General features: G+C 41.7%; 1 protein-coding gene across 1 annotated transcript in view; it reads right to left on the minus strand.

Annotated features, from left to right (window-relative positions):
• Window positions 1–15,021, minus strand: part of tet2 (tet methylcytosine dioxygenase 2) — a 45,641-nt gene extending 30,620 nt beyond the window's left edge. The window contains exon 1 of the mRNA XM_080760234.1: window positions 14,443–15,021. The gene's annotated coding sequence lies outside the window, so the exon portion shown is untranslated. The remainder of the gene's footprint in view (window positions 1–14,442) is intronic.
• Window positions 15,022–18,067: the final 3,046 nt, after the last annotated feature.

The raw sequence follows: 18,067 nt of genomic DNA on the forward strand, positions 1-18,067 counted from the left end.
TCTGGATCTGTACAATCCACATTGTTCCTTATGTCTAATGCAGGACAGATGTGGCCATGGGAGTGTGGTTGGTGGAGATCCCCATTGAAGTCCTGTGTTCCCTACATCAGTTTCTCTCATTGCCTCCTATTATTTTACTTTGTCAGCACAATTTAATCAAGTTAATTTGTTTGCATTTTCACACAGAGAGGGGCCTGGAGGAATATAGCTGAAACTAAATGCGAACAAAAGCTTCACATGTTTGAAAAAGTGGTACACTATCGACGTAATGAGCTGTGCTTTTAGGTTCAATCATACCGTACCGTATTTACTTTCTGGAGAGCACCAGTCCTTATGGATGCTCTATAGCTTAAAATGCTTATTCTTAATCACATGAATCTTACTGGGATGTCATATTAAGCCTACATGTAAATTGGCGAACATTGTGAGAAAATAGAAAATCTACCAACTTGTAGATCGGCTATTTTCGGGAAGGGAAAATACGAGGGGACCAAGTGTGCATCCCTGGGAGATCCCGGTCGACGGAGTATACAGAGTGGTTAAACAGTGATCCATTTACAGAGTGACTATGTGGCAAGCTGAAAGACAACCTGGTTTGAAAACAATTCAGGCGATGCAACCCTGTTATTCAGTTGAGTTATCTATGAAAACAGCAGTGTTGGGCAGTAACTAGTTACTAGTAATGTATTACTGTAATATTATTGCTTTTCCCAGTAATGAGTGAAGTAAGGTATTACTCTGACAAAACAGTACTATTATACCTATTTACTTTATTTCATTTAAACCCTTTTAGGGTGATTTGTGACTCTTCTTAATATTATTATTCAAAACAATTGGATTCAGTTCTAAAAGAAGCCGACTAAACAGATTGTGTTGTTGTACAACCCCTTTTTGGTGGGTGTGGGGGGCGCAAAAGTAATATGTAATATAATATAGTATGTAATATATTAGTCTTGATTTCAAGTAATAAGTAATGTAATATTACTTTTTCTAAGGAGTAATAAATAATAACATATTACTCTCCTAAGTAATATTGCCCAACACTGGAAACTGACAACAAAACAGACCCTTCAAGAGGCAGTACAGAAAACACTATCATCACTAATATTTAAACTATTATAAAGAAAATAGAACAAGCTCATTAAGATAGAAAAACCAAGTCTGCAGAACAGCTTCTGCTCCACAGTGATTATTTTACACCGACATATAACAAGACGTTTCGGCCATGACATGATGGCTGAAACGTTGTGTTGGTAAAAAAATAATAAAAAGCAAAGTCGAGCAGAAGCTGTTGTGCGGACTTCCCTTCCTTCTTCACTGTATCAACCTTTGGTCCAGCACCAGCAAGGGACTGGATGTGCGCAACCCTCTTGTTTTGAATACAAAAACAACCTGAAAGAAAACAACACCGAGATAGATAGGGTAAGGTTTAAGGATAGTGGAGCCGGTTTGCTGTCAGATGGAATTGGCAGCATGTAATACTCATTCTCAGGACAGAAGAGTAACTGCAGAACGGTAGTGAGGATAACGATTAACTTGGTACTTGGTACTGCTGATGTTGATGAGTTCAGAACTTTATATTTTTCCAATGGAATTTTAGTTGTGAGGTCAAATAGAAAGCATGTTTAGATCTGACAGAGTGTAGTATTTCCGGTTCTGAACTTTGTGGAAGCTCAGTATCCTGGAAGATGCTGTCTTAGCATTAGAGCATACTAGAGGTTAGCAGCGGCCTGAATGTATAGAGTTGGTACCTCTTGGTAGTTTGGCATTGCCAGACTGACTATGATTTCCAAGCACTCTCTGTAAAGAACAAGGCAGTAATAGTAAAGTTTGTTTGTCAAGTAGATACAGACTTGAGCAATAACCTGTCTAACCTCTTATCTGAGGTACACTCACACAACTTGTTCAGCAGGATCAACTGCAAACAACACATCTAAGACACAAGCAACACACACACACACACACACACACACACACACACACACACACACACACACACACACACACACACACACACACACACACAAAATACATCCCTGGGGCGATCCTGTATGTCATACGTTGACTGCTAAACATAGTCTTGTCTATTTAGCAGTTTAGCCAACATTTGGAAGCATCAGAAGGAAAGTGCTCAATAGAGCACAATGTCCTCATTCAATATGTTTGATTAGGTCAAAGAATGAGCTTAGTTCTCTGATTAGTTCACTGAACTCTGGACTGCAGAGCTTCACGGGTACAAAGAAATGGTCCAGAACCCGAAATGGATCATCAATTCATCATTCTTTCAAATGACGGCACCGAGCCTGAGTGGAGTGGACCCGTGACAATTATTTCCGAGATTACGAGATACTGAGACGACACGACGAGGAATCTGGATTGTACGCCGGTGTTTTCAATTCATATCAGCCTTATTCCAAACCAGCCTAAAACATTGCACATTACATTTGTCTTTCACCAGTGCAGTGCGTCACGGTCGTGCCGCACACACAGCCATACGTTAGTACAGGTCTTCTCGGATCCACTCGTGTATTACACATAATGATAGACAGAATGAGTTCCGTGGGACATACGGCCGATTCTCACCCGAGTGATTATGAGAAAATACGGATCCGACATGTGCAGGTCTCGGGTCCTCTCGAGTATTTTCGGAATCGGGGCACTCTGTGAAGAGCTCTAGACCACAGCCCCTAAAATAAAGTTAATTCTGCCACACTGCATTCACTTTAAATACACAAAACCATGGGGGGGCACTACTGTATGTATGAGTTACTTCCACCATGTTAATGTGTGTGGGTAGATTTCCTAAGAGTAAGAAACAGTTGCTCATTGTCCCAATCTCTGATCTGACCCAAAAACGCATCAAACCTTGGACTTTCTTACAAAACCATGGAATCATGGAAGCATGTGCCATCCATGAGTGAGCGAGTATGGAATTCTCTTCACATTTGGGTAAAATGGTGACTCCCACAGTCACTGCGATGGAGAGACATCTTTTCTGGCGGGCATGAGCAACGAGAGGTGGTCGCCGCGCCAAACGTTGCGATGGCCGCTAGAGCCAATGGCCGCTAGAGCCGACTCAGCACCGCTCGAGTTATGTACCGATAAGGACAGAATCATAAATTCTGCCGGGCAGTGCTGTCTTCCTGGAATTTGACGTCACCATTTTACTCAAACCCGAAGAGTTCCTGACTCGCATGAGTGAGTGTGGCAGTGTGGCCCCATGCAGCCAAACTCGCATAGAATGGACAAATCCTATCTCTGTACGTTCAGGCTGAATCACACCAACATTCTAATTAAGAAGCTCTCTCTTGAGCCCTCAGAACACGCACAGAAAAGCTATTTAGCTGCTGCCTCCTACCCCCTCACGGTTGTGTACTTTTGCTTACCTTCCCAAAGCTGCCTGATCCTTTTTCCCTACACACCCATTTGTCAATTCACCGGTCAATATATCTGACTATGTTGATGAACTGTACACAGTGTAAAGTTAATTTCTTTCATGATGTGTGGTAGCCATGGTGACCATCTTATTAGCGCCAAAGCTCCAGCTGCTCTATGCATTAGCCCGGTGCAGCAGCCTGAAGAGAATGGAGCCTGCTCTAGTGTGTGGTACTGCACACATGTGCTTTGCAGATTGATCCCGGCCCGGAGAATCAATAGTCACATACTCAAAAAAACCTTGGCGTTGCTGTGCTTGTTGGGTGAAACTAGTCTAATACTTGTGTTCAAGGGTTTGACTGCTATGTTGACTGCCAGGCTGAAATAATGATTAATGATGTTGTTTCTTAAGTCAGATTCCACTGTTAGTATGGGAAATGCCATTGTCACGGTGTGCATCAATAAGGTAGGACCCAAGTGCAGAACAGGAAGGCACAGAGCCAGAGAAGTCTAAATGCTAGACGGTTTATTCCAAAATCCAGCATAAAAGGCAACATCACACTTAACATACAACAATGATCTGACAAAGAAAATGACAAACCAGGGGAGTATAAATACACAAAGACACAGGTGAACTCAACAGATAATCAACACAATGATTGGCTAAAAGACTAACAAGACAAGGTGTAAATACTGGGGTAATCAGGGTAATGGTGAGACAACACAGGTAACAAAAGCAACAGAGGAAACCAAGGGACCAAAAATACTACAAAACAAAAGCACAACAGAAAACGTATCGTGACAGCCACTTGCTGGTTCAAGAGGTTTATTTTGATAAGAGTCGTAGCAACATTTCAGCCTTTCTGCCTATAGGCTGACATTCATTAAATACACAACAGTAGGTTTAGACAACCGAACCAAATTGTATATAGTAATCATTCATCAGATAGCAGCTGTGAAAAACCCAGTCATGTGACTTAAGGTGCAGTACTTCTGTAGAACATTCCTAGTATATTATTGAAAGTCACCAATTGCAACAATACAGGGAATAATATCAAAGTCATGCCATAATACATAAGGATGCCTGAAGAAGGCCGAAACGTTGCTAGGACTCTTATCAAAATAAATCTCTTGAACCAGCAAGTGGCGGTGTGCGGGTCTCTCCTGCTTCTCTAAAACGTTTGCTGTTCTGCCAGGACCTATACGCACCTGCTGTAAAATTAAACCGGGTGTGCGGAAGTCATTTCTCAAATAAGTACTTGGGAGCATATTTGGCAAGGAAGACAGTTGTAAATCATTACACTTGGAATAGTGATGTATGCAGTTGAGTTGAATTTTGGTTCATCTTTTCATTTTTTGCTATACAATTACCTCAATCTTTCACACTCTAATGAAACGTTGCAAAACTGGACAGTCAGCTGATGATAACTCAAGTCCCAGATTCATTCAGGTCTTATTGGCCCCACAGCTTTCATTCAGGTCCTTATTGGCCCCACAGCTTTCATTCAGGTCTTATTGGCCCCACAGCTTTCATTCAGGTCCTTATTGGCCGCACAGCTTTCATTCAGGTCTTATTGGCACCACAGCTTTCATTCAGGTCCTTATTGGCCCCACAGCTTTCATTCAGGTCCTTATTGGCCCCACAGCTTTCATTCAGGTCCTTATTGGCCCCACAGCTTTCATTCAGGTCTTATTGGCCCCACAGCTTTCATTCAGGTCCTTATTGGCCCCACAGCTTTCATTCAGGTCTTATTGGCCCCACAGCTTTCATTCAGGTCCTTATTGGCCCCACAGCTTTCATTCAGGTCCTTATTGGCCCCACAGCTTTCATTCAGGTCCTTATTGGCCCCACAGCTTTCATTCAGGTCCTTATTGGCCGCACAGCTTTCATTCAGGTCTTATTGGCCCCACCTCGTTTGGCTACATTTGATTTAACCAACATGCACTTTCTGTTGCCATGATCCACATTCCAACCAGCATCCAATAAAACAGGAAGAGAGGAGGTCAACACATAAACAGAGCCAATGGAAACATTATTATAAAGCAGGAAGTCCAAATAGCGTGGCGGGCAACAAACACACTCCCACAAACACATGCACTCGTGCACGCACGCACGCACACACTCACGCACGAACGCACGCACGCACGCACGCACGCACGCACGCACGCACGCACGCACGCACGCACGCACACACACACACACACACACACACACACACACACACACACACACACACACAGTGACACAGAAGCAACAAGAATGAATGAAGAGTGGAAACCAAGCACAGGTCTTATTGGCATGAAAGTCTACGTTAACAACACCGTATGGATCTTCTTTTGGGGGGGTGTTTTGGTTTTCATTCAGGGCTTCTGTGTAATTCCCCCTAACCTTATATCCTTTGCATGTAAAATCAGACAGATACCTCACTGCCATTTGAGCAGTGAATCAAATATGCACAATGTGCTCTTTTGTCTGATCTCATCATGGCAGAGAATGCACTGATATTCTTTCTCTCATTGGTTTCCAAGCAGCCTGACCTAAGCCACTGCTGTTGCTATGCTCCACATTTTCCCTCCACTGAGAGAGAGAGGGGGCACGTGACTCTCATTGAATAGAAGGAATCACAAATCCTCTCCTGGTGAGGGATGTTCTCTGTCGTGAATCAAGGCTCCCACTGAAGGACGTCTTGAAACTCACAAGTCACACGCACACGCACACACACACACACACACACACACACACACACACACACACACACACACACACACACACACACACACACACACACACACACACACACACACACACACACACACAGACACATGTAGACACACTCTGTGAATCAAGGCTCCCATGAAAGGACACCTAGAATCACACATGTGCACGCACCCAGGAATCAGACGATTCATCCATTTTTCTACTGTATAACGGTGAGCATTTTTCAAGCCCAGTCTGTATATTGTTTTAGCGTTCCCACAGATGAATGAGATTATTCAAACAGGGCAGGGTTGTGTGACTCATCAATCATGCAAGTACTGTTATTTTCATCCCTCCATACCATGTTGGTTAGATAAAGTTCCTTTTCAGGTATTGAAGGGATATATAAAGAACCTGGAGGCCGGAGGAGACAAAACAAATCTAAAAGAATTATTAAAAATAAATGAAAGAATTTAATGAAAAAACACGGACCACATATGTATTAAGAGGGCAGTATGAGTCACCAAAAAACGATGGGTATTTTCGATGAATGGTTAAAATGGAGTTTGAAGTTATAATGGGTTTGTATAGGATCAGGTGGGGCAATTAAAATGAATATCAAATATCTAAATACTGACTCGAGCAACTTAAAAACTGCCTGTGGTGTTCACATAAGCGTAGATGATAAAATTATCAAACGCTTTTTTGAAAGTGAAATATCCCTCTAAGAAGAGAACAAAGTAACACAATAAACCTGGTTTAGAACGCTATGAATAGGAACTAATTGAGATAGTTGAGATATCTAGTGTTTGTTGGAGAAAAAAGTCACACCTACTTTAACAAAATGATAGCAAAATGTTGACACATTTCCCACCCTTCTCCCAAAATGATTTTGTTTTTATAATAGTATTCTTTGTATCATTTTACTCAGGCATCTCTTGTCGGCGAGAGTAGTGCTCAAATTGAGCTTTGAAGAGTATCCAAGTGTCAACAACACTACGGTAGCACGTTTATCTGATTCTGAAACATTGTCCAACTAAAACATGTTGACCTGAAATATTTGATCTGCCATATGTAAAACACAGGACCTTGCTGATCCAACTGATACAATTTAGTCATGATGAGGATAAACATTTTATAGTAACTATATGACACATAATACAGTTACAGTACACAGTCAAATCCTCAATGTTAATTCAACTGACAATGTAAAAATTATATATTGGACCCGGGTCCATTTTAGAGGATTTTACTGTGTATCTCTGAGCTAGTCTGGTCATTTGCCTTATGAACATGTTTATGTGAACTTGTGACCCCTCAAAAATGTAAGTGTGGGCTCCGTCCCCGAATGTAAATATGTTTTACCAGTACCAAACAAACACACTTGTCATTAAGGAGTCTTGGGTAAAGACACCAGCTGCTGCGCTGGCACATTCCACAGTGGAAACCTAATATTGAAGCCTGCGCCACTCCAAGCCCTCTGAAGTAGTTAGTGATGTCATTCAAAAGCCTTTGGTAAGGGTTACACTTCTAAATGACATTTGGGGCCAGCTGTCTTGCTTTGTGCTCCTTGTGTGGACAACAGGAGACCACAGGGTCCAACCTTTGTCAGTGACAGCTCCTAGGAGTCAGCCCGTGCCTGACAGCCATTTTAAGTGGTGGCCAGGCAGCCTTCTCAAAGGCAGCTGTTTAGAAGACAGAGGTTACCTTCTCTTTTGGGAATCCATGATCATGAAAGAGGTTAGCAGATGTTATGAGTGATAACTGATAAGGCATCTGAACTCTTCAAATTGTGACCTGGTTCCAAATTGTGACCTTACTTGTTATCATCTTGTTGTCATTACACTGCAAGAACCTTTGCAAGAGGGGGTTTCATCTTCCTCATTTAGACCCCATGGTTGTTTGTGGTTCATTTGACTTTAGTGATTTGCAAGTTTGCGTTGAGGGCTTGGGCTTGTGTGTTTATTCTTGTAATTATACTCCCTTTCTAAACATTTCACACCTTAATGCTACCCACCACTGTCCTATGGCATGTACAGACTTTTTGACTGGGGTGGCCCAAGTTGTGCACATGCAGGGGAGCGCACGCACACATACAGTATAAGCATGTGCACAGCACACACGTGTCGGAATAACATTCATTACCATTATTGTACCCTCTTCCCATATCTACTTACTCCAATTACTAGCATTGCAGTGTCTTAAGTAGATTCAATTCAATTCGGTTTATATTTAATTTAAAAGATGAATAAACCCACCAATGGCAACACCATGACTGGGCAGTGGGCACACTGACAAAGGCATGACATGGAAAAATAAAATAAACTAAGTCAATCTTGTGACTCGTCAGTTGTTTAAATATCAGCGTGGCACCATACAAAATATGTGGGTGCATTCTTAAAGGGACACTTTTTGCAAAAGAATATATGTTAATGAAGTTTAGAAGATTTAGAACACTTTGCTGGGGGTCTTTTTGTGTAATATGTGGTTTTAGATATTTTAGATTTTAGCAGTGAGCCCAGTGTCTCTGATGACATGGACACTGGGCTCACTTACTTCCTGGACTACAGTTCCCATAATGCTTTGGTGCACTGCTCCTCCTTGTGGATCGGGGGAGGGACATCCGTCAGATGTATTTCCCCCGGATACGATATTTTTCTGACCAATCACAACACTTGTTTCATTCACGGAGAATGTAAACTGATTTGTAAAGCATCAACATCATTTCATTTCCTTTACTTCCGCCAAAATCCCGCAACTTGGGCAGCCAACTTTAAATTACCATTTGGTGCAAACACGGGCTGAAATCACTACTCGCCTCCTGGACAACTCCGCTTCCTGGTCCGCCATGATATATATTATTTGAGTCGCCTTTTTGAGCGGTGCCTCCGCTCCATTACGCAGCTATGTGTGTCCGTATGCGCACGTGTATGTATGTGTACGCTGTACGTGTCCGAGCACAGAAAGCTGCAACACGGTAACGCTGTCACTTCTCGACCGTTTCGGACGCGGGAAGACTTGGCTGTGTTCCTGGGGGTCTGGATGTCCCCACACGGTACAGTTGCACCGCTCACTTCACACAGGTGTGATTTGTTTTAAGGCACTGTAATTATCAATGGTCGGGGGAGTGATCGTAGTGGACATGAATTAAAGGATTATGTAGTCTGGCATTGAATGAGTTGTAAACCACATTCAACTTTGAATTAGTAATTCTCACCAAAAACCATTGTGTAAACTATCCAGTGAGTGAAAGTGGTTATTTGTACCAAAATAGGCCTTCCGAAATGTTTTTGACAATGTGATTGTGGGTGTACATGTAGTGTGTATGTGTGTGCACCTTATAAAGTATGTTATGGCGGGTGTGAATTTGCACACATATGCATTTTCAAGCCACAACACAGGAATAAAATAGTATGATAAATTGACTTGAACGTACGCGTACACAGATGCACTTATGAAGAAAGCAGTGAGTTACTGATAAGGCCAGCACCATTGTAGCCTTATTTAGGCTTTCGCATACTCTGGAGGCCATACAACTCAATGTCATGACAACCTAGGGAAGCCGCTTGCCTCAGCGGTGCCTCGCTCTGTGGTCACAGACACCGTCTCGGCCAGCTTGGCTTCACCCCGTCTCTTTCTCACTCTCGGCACTTCCTGGTGGCGAAACCCAGGTGACAATATACAAATAGATTCGCCCCAGTGAAGAGGGAGCAATCGGTCCCGGCGCGAAAGGCGGGAAGTAGAGAGGCGGCGTCTTTGGGGGGAGGGGGGTGGCATTACGTAACATCTCGCTCGCTGTCTCACTGAGGAATGCTGGGATAGTGTTTGTAAACAGAGCGGCCATGTGCCTGCGTTCACGTGGAGGAAGCTCTTTTCAGTCCCTGCCTCGGCCGCCTCACCCCTGAGGTAAGCCCTGACATCGATACACAATTCCACATCCAGAAACACACTCCCTCCCTTCGGCCATGTGTGCCACTCAAACACAACATTATCATTCCCAAGCCGTAATTACTACTACTACAGAGTATCTCTTTGACGCAATGCAATGAGATGGAACGGAGACTGTCGTGCTCATTACATTTTCACTTGAAACCTTGAACGGTTCCCATAACATGGTAAATATGAATAATAGTTATTGAATAGCAGTATTATACTATTCTCTTGTTCAGTTTCATACAACAATGTAACAACATGTAATAACATTCTCTACATCTTTTTTTAACTTCCAACGTTTCTACATTTTTCTGGACCATATATAGTGATAGAAGAAGAATATATTGATTAGAATAAAGCCGTGTAAAGAAAGGTTGACCATTCTGCAGATGTTGTCAATGATGTATTGACATGCCATAGATAATATATCCGTAAATGGAAAAATCAATATAAAGATCTTTCTTAACAGACCTATATAGATTATTCGTAAAACTTTTTAATTAAAAACCTCAACACAGAATACAATTCATGTTGATGAAATGTAGATATGATCTAGTTCAGGCCAAAGCTTATTTGAAACACACATGGGCATCTTAGGCAGAAGCTTTGTTTTACATCATTCGTTGTTAGGCTGTTAACTGATTGTCCCAATATGGAAATGTATCATCATTAAGCATCATTGAGCACTTTTCATAGCCACCACAACATTTGTATTTTTATTTTTCATTATTTTGCAAATATCTGGGGTGAAGCAGATCTTCTGTACAATGGTTCCATTGCAGTAGTAACATGTGATTGCTGTGGAAAAATATCCCCCTCCCATAGCAGACAAGAGAGGAATCGATAGCCGCAGAGATCAATACAACACTCAGCAGCTCGCCATTTTGTCTCAGGAAAATAATAGTCAAGGCATAGCAATGGCAGTGCCATCTAAAATGTTGTACACTACCTGCTACTGGACCAGTTTCACCATGTCATTTCTGTAACCAAGCAGCCCCAGGCTGGAAATTTAATATGTGGGCTCACTGCTAGGGAGTGGTCAGAAGTTTGGGTTTGGGCTATTGTTTATGGACAGCATTGTTGGTGGACTGCTATGGCAACTGGACATTCTTCTCTGAGGTGATATTGTCTTTTACCCTGGGAAAGTGACATAAAGGGAACTTAGTGCCCATGGCAGAGAAGCAGTCCAACCGACTGCACATTATCAGTGAAGGCAGCCCAGTATCCCTGTGATTGATCTATCTATCCCCCCAACCTTCATCCCCCTGCAACTCCTGTTGTAGATCTGATGTCCTTTTTTATCTGCTTATGTAAGAGCAGCCACATCATGTGCAAGAAAAAAGATAATGCAAACACATCCAGAAAGAATCTGTTACAAAACATGATCTTACGATATGAGTAATTAAATGTGCTTTTCCACAATTTGAAACCTGTGCACACTGCAACTGGATACAAAATACCACATTAGCTGTTATATACAGTATATACACAGCTGTATCCAACCATTCATTAGCAAGAAATACACACATGATCCTTACAATATATTGACAGATCTACAAATGTTTTGGGCAGAGTACAATGAGTACAATGAGTACAATGAGCATCTGCAGTGGTGTGATTGTAAAAAACAAAAATCAATAATGCATCAAATCCAGACCACACTATAGCCTGCTGCCACAGAGGCACACCACCCTTCTTTAATCTGTGGTTCAATCCCTCTGTTTTTACTTTACTCACCAGTTAAGCCACAATCATGGAGTCAAACTGGTATTTCATGTTACCACATCACATCACATTAGAGTTATCTACAGTACATAGACTTATCATTGTGGAAATCCATCCGAATGGAACAACCAATTCACCTAAAAGAAGACAGAGAAACCAATGCCGTCTCATCCAGTCAAACATACTTTATAAGGGCTATGGAACACACCCCCGTCTACGTGGTTGTGTTGACAGTAGACAGTCAATGACCACGCTTGCCGTATCAAAACACAGCCATGCCTTCGCCCAAGTGGAACACACTACCATTGTTATGCCCAAAGCTCTTGACAGCTAGCTAGTGCTAAGAACTGAGATCTCACTCGACTGTCAAGATTGTAGTGTAGTGACTACATGCAAATAATAATTTAACCAACAAAAATGCAGTATGAGAACAGTTAAGAAAATGATTTGATTAAATAGTTAACTGAAAGCTTGTTATGAATGAACAGTGTTACCCTCTTGTCTATCAGTTAAACACAAGATTAAGCTATTGTCCATCAAGTCATTTGACAAGCAACTGACTTTTATTTCGCCACACTTCCCATGGAATTGCAATACTGACCCTGGCTTATAGATTTAAATTCTGGTTTTAGTACAGTTAGCCAACGTTCTGTGTATTGTTAATAATTTTATCAGATTTTCAATGTTTTATAACTGTGCAGCTAAGCTAAGCTAAACTAAACTAATCTAACTACCACAGAGGGTGATGTCCGGTTGCGTTAGCTTGAATTCCTTCATTGTTGCCACATTAACATTTTATAACCTCCTCTCTCTAGACTACACTGCTTATTTACAACAGCCTATTAAAGGTCACTTTTTGTGCTCTCCCTTCCAGGCATGCCTTATTTTGCATTTTACCATAGGCTTAATTGTGGCTATTGAGGGGGTGACATTACAGCCACATTTTGTGGAATACACAAATTAAATACCCAAACATTGCAGGTAGATCTGTCATGCTCTAATGGGTGATCATTGTCTTAATCTGATGTAACTGTTTGTGGATTCTGTTTAAATAAGAGACCACTAACAAGGGCTCATTAGCTATTCATGAGGTCAGGTGATGCACAAGGCCTTGTTGTTGGGAACAGCCACACTGTGTGTATCTTCCCTCATTAATATAGTCTTAGATGCCACTGTGTTTCAGTAATGCTGAATATTCACCCTTTTGTACTCTGGGAAAAACAAAAACCTTAAACATCCTTTCACTTCCTTTTTTTTTTTTTACAAATAATTTGACTTCTCATATAGGTGTTTGGTCGGTCACCGCGCTGTCACTGTCACAAGACTTCAGTTCCAATCATTCAAATAGAACAAGAAACTGTTACATATGCAGAGGCAATAGCAATGTGTCCATTTTGCAGACCCAAGAGACATTTTTAGACAGGTATGTGCATGCACATACACAGACAGATACACATCAACACACACACACACACACACACACACACACACACACACACACACACACACACACCCTCTTCTTGCTGTGACAATTATCTCTCCTTGAAAGGTTCTATTCAAAATGAATTAATTTGGCAATTGGTATAGTGGCAACTAAGCACTAATGTGGTTGGCTTTATTATCTGGTATAAACAATATATAACCTTGTCATGTTAGTCATTATTTCATAGAGCATTACATTATTTAAAATGTGTGGGTTGGCTGCTGTCTGGTAGTGGTAACAATCCTCTTAAGCTTTTTCATATAAGAAACCAACTCCAGAATTGCCATTCTTGTTTCCACAGCTAATGGTGCGGTAGGATTGAGTTTCATTTCCTTTGGAGCTTTCTGACCTTGTCTGCCTTGACTACTCTCTACTGCTGCAATTCTCCTCTCTGTTCCCCTCTCCTTGGGACTATGCTTGCCTTTGTGTCTGCTTGTCATTCACCAGTGAATGCAATGAAAGCTGATTCACACTGAGATACACAAAGCCAGAAGCTCTCCGTTTGCTCCACGGATGTCCATGCACTCCATGCACTTATACTGCTGGACAGGTCGAGGAAGACTTTTACTATTCTACTCAACATCTCCCTATTGAGCAGCACAAAACAGACATGCAACTGCAGAAGTGAAAATAAATAGATAGGAGAGATTGGCTTGCTGAACATATTTCTCAAAAGAAACTCATGTCCCCGTTGCTATACAATATATTTAAAGGTATAACTTCCCCCTCTCAAAGCAAAAGCAGTGTATAGAATGCGCACATACATGATACAGAATATTTATCAGAAAGATCAAAAAATATACCATGAAAAAATAATGGAGGGGGGAAATATATTGAGGAGGGGGGGAATGAATCCATTACCTTTACAGGCATTCGTAATAATGCTTCAAGGGAGAAAAAAGTCCTGTACAAGCACTCTAAGGTTATAATTTTTATACTAAACGGGAATTCCAGAGGCAAGAACGAGTATTCATTGAATGTAGGGCAGATAGAAAACACAAAAATATCCCTATTATGTTCAACTGGCAGCAAGAAAGAAAGAAATCGTCAGCCATGTTGGAGAAGCTTTATCTAATATCCCCTCCTTATTATGTTGGCTCTTGCTTTTTACCGAGGGGGGACATTTGCAATGCCTCGCCTGATACACAAGAATCATCAAACCGACAGCCGGGGTTAAAGGGGAAAAGGGTCGGGGAGAGAGGCAAAAAGCGTCCCGGGAGATTCTCACCTGTTTTCACGTCCCTCCACTTTGTAGAAATTCCAATAAACCGTCTGGATCTTCTCTTTAACAAATCCTAAAGGGCAGCCATCTTGCCTCCTTCTGTTCTTCTATGAAACAGACTATCCTCCACATCAATATTCATGGAGACCAGTGTGACGTCGGCTCTCATCATCAGGAGAAGCCGGGGTGTCGCTGTTTGGCCACCCTGTGCTCTGCATACACATATGTGGCTCCAGTGGAAGGCAGGGTGGACCGGACAAGACTTGCGTGTGTGTAGTTGAAGTATGTAGTATGTGTGTGCGTACGTGCGTGTGTGTGTGTGTGTGTGCATGTGTGTGTGCAGGCGTGTGTGTGTGCGTGTAGTATGCGTGTGAATGTCTGTAAGGGTATGTGTTTGTGTGTGGGTGTGTGAGAGAGAGTGTGTGTATGTGTATGTGTGTCTGTGTGTGTGGTGTGTCCAGAGACACACCACAGAGAAGAACCTTGCTTTGCCGGCCAAACTCAAATAATGCAAAATCACTTTCCTGCTGAGTCCTTCCCACACAAAGGGGCCGGGGTTTCTCTTCTCTTCCCCCTCGCTCACTCCCTCCCTTCTTTTTTCCTCTTCTCCTACCCTCAGCCGTACACAATAGTGCACACTATTATGGCTGCCCCGAAGCACCGGACTGGATCCAGTCAAATGGACAGGACTCCACCCATCCCCCGTTGTAGACTTGAAAACTGAAATATTGCACTGAGCTTAAGAGGGAAGAAGAGAAGACAGAATCTCCTCTGCCCTTTCTGTCATTCGGTCTATTCTCAGACAGGAAGACAATCGACTAAAAGAGTTTTGCCCTCCCCAAGCTCATTCTCCATGCACTTCCTGGTTGTTTCAATTTTTGTTTAGCTGTCACAGGTTTGCAGTAGCTCCTCCTTGCCAGCATTAACAACAATTGCAGTCATTACCACAATGACTAAGATGGAGAGAGGTGTCCACCGATTCAGCCTTGCACACATTTCTGTTTAGTGGCTTTAGTGGCTCTTATTTTGGCACGCCTTATGCCTGCAAGCTTATTTTTTTGTGCGGTGCCTTTGAAAAGCCTCAGTACACAGCAGCGTTCTTCACTTTATGTGTATGCCAAGAAGACCCTCCTCCTGTTGACACTGGCCACGTGGGTTGACAAGACTAGAGAGAAGAGTGTGAGAGAGACAGAAGACATAGTGAAATGTTCAGGATGAATGGGACATTAAAGAACACTGGTAAACGATAGTTTGCTAAGCAGTTTGATATTTGCAGCAAGCATCAGCATTTTGTTAGGAGTTCCCTAGAAGGCTAGAAGTCCATACTGTATGTGAATTACTTTGTATTAAAATGTGTTGCATCCATTTTTGTACATATAATATCTTGCCTCAAGCTGATATAGATCTTGAAAAAGTACTCTCTGTTACAGATTTGAAAATATAATATTCAAGACCTCTATTCAAATCTTAAACTAAGTCATTTGTTTAGAATTAGAAATTCTGTCTTTTCTACTTACTTGGTTTAAATTATCTTCTTAACTGTCCAGTGCACATTTTAACAGGTGGTTCTTGTCTGAAAATAATCTCTAGACTTTGGCTGCTGTCCAGGTTTAAAGGGAGCGAGAGCACCAGCCCCACCTCTTTCCCCTTGGCCCCTGCCCTAGCAAGCTAGCTGGTTGCACTGACATTTGTTGACTCAATAGTTTCAGGCTCAGAGGCAGAAAGGAGACTTGTTTTCACACAGACGGGGGAGGGGAAGAGAGAGGCAGAGAGAGCGGGGAGGGAGCTAGTAGCCCTAGTAGTAACACACAATTATGCCTAAAGACAATATATAGCCTTCTGCTTTCACATAATATTGATATACCTACCACCCTATGGGTGTCACACAGTTCAACAAGTCTAATGTGTCATTTAAAATCTAATACAATATGTAAATTAATTGTGCAACAAATGTATTACATTGTATGTTACTGAAGTTCTCAGCTCTTTACCTATAAAATACTAATATGCCTACTAATACTAATTTTAGAGGATATAGTGGCCTATTGTAGCCACGATCAAAATATTAGCACTTTTCATGCCTAAAATATTATTCACGGTGCTATTCAATACAGCAGTATTAGACCGTGACATGAGCGACAAACACAAGTTTGGCTAGAGTTTGGCTGGTTAGGTTTGACAAAAAAACTGAAAATGATTTATGTATTGCTGCTTTTGGAAATGGCCCAATGTCCCACTAATATCAGGGCGTTGCAGAGCAGCCTCGTGTGTAAAGAAAATGTAAACTGCATTTAATTCAGAAACGAGACAGGTTTGATCTTGCCATATGATGGACGCACCTCAATCAGCTGGTTAAGGAGGCAGGGACTATATCTGTGTAAATGTAAACACTCACCATGGCTGGAAAACATGGTACAGAGTCAACTGGGCTTTACCTTTAATATACTGGGACAGTGTAGGAGGAATTCCAATGACAGTAGAAACGTTGCTGAGAGTAGAACTTATTTTTGTGAACATTACAATAGGTCCTTAAGAATCAGGTCTCTTCTACACGTGTGTGCTATTTTGGAGAGGCAATTGCTTTACCTCAATCAATGTCACTTGTGACTATAGTAGTTACTGTTTTATTAACTGTCCCATAACAGAAAGGTATGTTTTCTGTCCTCAAGCATAACACCTGAAGAGTAGAGACAGAATGTAATTATTTGATATAGACATATTTATGTATTTCGTTCATTACACTCTCTGCCATTAATGGGCTCAGTGGTGATTGCAAAGGTACAGAGGCCTCCAGAGACTGGTGTCTAGAAGTCCATTTCTGCTGTGTGATAAGATGTTAACTGGTTCCTGTTGGACCCTCCTGGGGGCCCATAAGAGGAACATGTTTGTGCCTGTTTCTGTTGTTTTTCTTTCTCTGACGACACCAAGGTAATGTTAACTGCAACATTACAGTTTGCTTATCTGTTGTTTGGAGACAGCCTGTGACCACAACGTCCTCAATCCGGATACCATAACCAGCTGTGAGGTTTGCTGGCATGGTGTGTGTGCGTGCGTGCCTGAGAGAAAGAACGTGAAATAGCAACAATCCCTATGCCCTCCATCAACAAAGTATTTTCAAAGTTCCCTTGAGCAAGGCACTAACCTTAGTTCCAGTATGATGTTGTTTGAGGTTGTTTGTGCTGAGTAGGTGCCTGGGGGTAAGTATATGGCTGCAATTAATGTGCTTTTCATCCTTAACCAATATCCATAGCCCTTGGATCAAAATAACACTCAGTGACATTTTACCCTTCATTATGGAGTCACTTTGTGTGAGGAAGTAGGGCTGTGACAAGCTAAATTGAGACAGCCTCATATTAAAGAGTAAGGAGGGTTTTATTTGACACTTACTCATACGGCTGCCAAATGTTGTTGTGGTATGTTCCCAAGACTGTCCTAATAATAACAACAATGCAATATAACAAGAGGATGAATGATAATTATGACAATACCAGATTTAGTCAAATAAAATGAAACAAGAAGAATAAAGTATAAAATATAAAGTTAGAATAAAAAATAAAAAATATGTGGTAAATGTGCAAAATATGGGGCATTGGTTTACAGCAGTGGCTTTCAACACTGACCACCTTTTGAT

The sequence above is a fragment of the Protomyctophum bolini genome (genome assembly GCF_963924005.1).
Source record: "Protomyctophum bolini genome assembly, chromosome: 3".
Taxonomy (NCBI): Eukaryota; Metazoa; Chordata; class Actinopteri; order Myctophiformes; family Myctophidae; genus Protomyctophum; species Protomyctophum bolini.